Raw genomic sequence first — 4,653 nt, 5'->3', positions numbered from 1 at the left:
GTGGCAGGGCCGGGGAGGGGTCTTTTGCATTGTTGGCGCAGGACATGACGAGTGGAAGCACACCAGCACTAATGCATCGGATCCCATTTGAACTCCGCAGTTAAGCATACTTGGGCAAGAGTAGTACTAGGATAGGTAACCTCCTGTGAAGTCCTCGTGTTGCACCCTTTTTTTTTGTTGGCTTTTGAATTGTCTGTTCTCCCACCGATCGCGGGGGAGCTGGGGCGGGGGCACCGAGAACAGCGGGTTTGGCTCGGCGGGGGGCATCATGATTTTGCTTTTAAAGCAAAGTGCATGGTTTGCAATGAAAGGTATTTTTTTAGTATCGAACCATGTTTAGCGTGTTCCATTACAATATTCACTCACTGAGTTATACTCACATTTTTAAATCTCATGTTTTTGGTTTTCATATACATGACTTAGCTAGGGATCACTCATTTGATAGGTATGCTTGGCAGTCGATTGTGTAGCCTACTTGTGTCACATTGCGTTCGGCTGGCAAGTTTTTTTAGGTCATGCAATTACGGATGTTGGTTAGTTCATTAAAATTATATTTTTTTATTTAATTGACTTGTAATGTTAACTCTCAGGCATTTATGTTAAAATTTAAAATTGATTTATTCCTCTTTTATAAGTTTTTACGTTAAGGCTTTCTTATGTAAATTTTGAGCTATAATTTTTTTTATTTTTTTTATTTTTTATTTAAAATTAAAATTTGTATATCGTTAAACACTTTTAATTTGAGAATATAAATTTAAATGCTTGTTTTTCACCAAAATTAGATTTTTTTTACTTAATTAACTTGTTACGTTAACTGTCACACATTTAAGTTAAGATTTTAAATTTAGTTATTTCACCTTTATAAGTTTTTACGTCAATTCTCATGGTTTTATGTCAAGGCTTTTTTATGGCAATTTTGAACTATAATTATTTTTATCCTTATTATTCTTTATTTAAAAATTAAAATTTTTATATCGTTAAACACTTTTTGCTTGAGAACACAATTTAAATTATTTTTTCATTAAAATTAGATTTTTTCTTAATTTATTTGTTACGTTAACTCTTACACATTTATGTTAAGATTTTAAATTTAGTTATTCTACCTTTACAAGGTTTTATATAAATTTTTATTGCTTTACGTTAAGGATTTTTAATCATAACTTTTAAAAACTTTATGTGTAGGCTTTTTAATTACAACTTTCAATTACATGTGTTTTTATTTTTGTTATTAGACTTTTTAATTGTGACTTTTTGATTTATTATAGTGACAATCCTATTTATAATATGAAATTTTAACCATTGAATAAAAGCAATGCAAGTAAACGGTTTCTATTAATAAGGCATAAAATGAGTCTCCTTCAAAGGGAGGATTTTTTGTTTATTGCTTGAATTTGTTTACCGATTTCTTTATGGGTTTTAAATCAATAGTTGCAATTTAATCTCATAAATTGGATGGTCTTTATTAATTGACCTTACAGTAAAGTTAAAAATAATGACCTTACTACAGAATTTGCCAAAAAGTGATTGACATTTATTGAAAGGTCAAAAATATGCATTTTACAACATAAACATATCAAACATTAAGAGCTTGTTCCCTTGCATATTTTTTAAATGTTTGAACACAAACATACGTTAAACATTGTACGTATTTCATCAAAACATTTGGATGCAAGTTCACTCACCTTTTTGATGCCACCTTACAAAATTAATAGAACCTATAACTACCAATAACTAATAATAACCTCAAATATATATTAAAAATTCAAAAATAATAATTCTAATAACTATGCACTAGCTAAATTACATTCTAAGCTAACATTTAACCTAAAATTCTGGTCTAATTCACAAACCCATTAAACTAACTACTTAAATTTAAGGTTTCTTTATATTGGTGAATTAGGCTTGGTGTTGAAAAACCAAAACTTAACATTTATATAAAAATGATATGCTGAAAATTAGAGACACAAATTCATAAATTCAAAACCACATATTTGAAGGTTTGAGAGCTTGAATCTCATCTTAGTTAGCACCAAAAATTGAAGGATTAAGGTATGTAGTCTCACTAGTAGAAAAAAGAAGAAAAAGGAAGAAAGAAAGTTGGATCTAAGAGAAGAAAGGAAAAGAAAAAAAAGGACTTTATAGAGAAAGCTTGGGTGGTTGGCCATGAAGAAAGGAAAACAGATGTAAAGCTTTTCAGAGACCTTTATCACTGAAAAGTCCAAGATTCCTTTCATATTTTATTTGACTAATAAGTCTTTTTGGGTGGTTGGCCATGTAGAAAATGAAAGAAAAAGCATAAAGCTTCCTAGGGAAGCTTTATTCTTTTTTCTTTTTTTTGGGATAAATAACCAAAAATGTTTTCCTTCCTTTGTTTTGGGGTAAATAACCAAAAATTGCCTTATTTACTTTGTTTTGAGGTCAATAACCAAAATGCTTTTGGTTTAATTGCCTTTAGGTTCTCCCACTTGAAATTCATTTAAAAGCTTTGGACTTGTGAAGGAAGACAAGATGTAAGCTTCTGGAAAAAGCTTGACTAGGTCAAATGGTAAAAAAGATCTTTCTTACAAAATTACTATTTTACCCCTAATGAGGAAACCCTAATTTTTTCCACATATTTTCGCACTCTCTTTTTACTTTCCAAATTATCTAATAAAATAAAAAATAGTTTTAGAGGGCCTAAACCTTGAAAATTTGGTTGCTAAATATTTGGTAATGCTCATTAAGGAAAAGACAAAAATACCTTAAGTCCACATCACCATTATTAAAATACTATATGCATATACTAAAAATATGGGATATAATACATGCTTGTGATGTCTATCTAACAAGGCTTGGTGTTCGACATGTGTGGTGGTGAGACACATGCTTATGATGCCTATTTAACAAGGCTTGGTGCTAGACATGTGTAATGAGTAAGACACATGCTTGTTGTGCCTATCTAGTAAAGCTTAGTGCTAGACATGTGTCACGACCCGAAACTCCCCATCGGGCCCATGACAACCGTCGTGATGTCCCGATAGACACTCATTACCCCAAATGCCGATCGAAACCCCGCAAGGCTTAGCATCAGCTTTTGCATCTCCCCGGTGAGCGACAGTTATTAAATCTCGCATTTCAAGAAATCATAAGTCATTTTCAAATCAAAACAATAAAATATTATTTTCTAGCTCACAGGGGCATTTTCGTCATTTTTCTTCAAAAATACCGAAACCCTCCAAAAACATAGTGTAAAAGATAAATATGTTCATACATACTTTAAATCAGATAACTGAAGTATAAAATTTCTTTTACAGTGACACGTAGGCCCCCAACTGACCAAGAAGGTGTAGGGCTACGAACCTTTACTTTCTAGGATGCTACTCCAAGATTAATTCTCGTCTTAATCAACTATCAACAAACTGTCCTGAACCTGAAAAATAGATAGGAAGAGGGGTGAGATTATGATTACAGAATCCCAGTGAGTAAACAGACACCATCTAAACTATCTAAAGATGAGTAAAGGGAGACAATTAAAAATAATTCATTTCAGCAAATTTTTCACAACACGAATATTCATTTCAACCAAATAATCAATATGGCTCGTGAATTTTTCAAAACTTGGCTCATGCCAAATCTTGTACTGAGGGACACCTGGACCAAGGGTATCCAACCGAGTCCGCCAAGGCTGTGAAAAATTTTATATAATCATAAAACTTGTTTTATTTTGAAAAAAAAACAGCCGTTCTTTGGCGTTGACTGAGTCTCACTTCACGTGGTGGTTAACGTGAAGTGCACTCAAAAAGCCCACCTCAAGAGATATCCTACGCGCCTCTACGATCGAAGTGAGAATATAAAGGAGTTTACCGTGCCCCTCTAATAGGCTGGTCCATAGAACCCCGCCACTGCAGTAGCTAATCTTTATTTTATCTACCACCTGATTTATAAAATCCTTATCTGCATGACATGGCAATTTATCGAAATCTAGCCTCTCAAGGCTGAATACATAGTATATATAATTCTTATACAAATACCAACTTTGCCATTCATGCTCACATATTGCTATAAGCCATATAATTTAAAACACAATTTATAACACAAGCAGGCAGTCTCCAATTACTTTATTTTCAAAACCAGTATTCAATTTTCCAGAAAATTTATAAAATCATTTTATAAAATCATAATTTCTCCTAAAACATAACAATTTACCATTTAAACCCATTTTCTATAAAATCACATAACTGTATAAAACTACTCTAGATAATTAAGATGATAATAAGTTCACTCACACTATTAGGAGTACAAATACTCCTATTTTCAGTCTGCGGGTACAGTCCTTTACCCGTATCCTATGGCTCACCACCTAGCTATAATCCATGACACATATTCTAATTAAATTGTGTCTAATAGTCATAAGCTATTTCAGGCTCGATATATATGCATGATATGAAATGAAAATGCACGGGTAGCCATCTAGACCCGATATTGGCCTAAGTCAATTTTTCATCCGATAAATTGGCCAATGCGTCCAATTTCACTCCAACTTGCTCCATTTCTTTTCCAATCCCTCAATTCACCAAGCACAACTAATTAACACACAATTAGGCAAAATTTATCTTCACTTTTCTTCTTGGAACTTTCGGCCAACAATGGTACACTAACTCCGTGATTTTTCCT

Source organism: Theobroma cacao, chromosome 5 (assembly GCF_000208745.1).
Source record: "Theobroma cacao cultivar B97-61/B2 chromosome 5, Criollo_cocoa_genome_V2, whole genome shotgun sequence".
Lineage (NCBI taxonomy): Eukaryota > Viridiplantae > Streptophyta > Magnoliopsida > Malvales > Malvaceae > Theobroma > Theobroma cacao.
Note: the sequence above shows the minus strand (reverse complement) of the source record.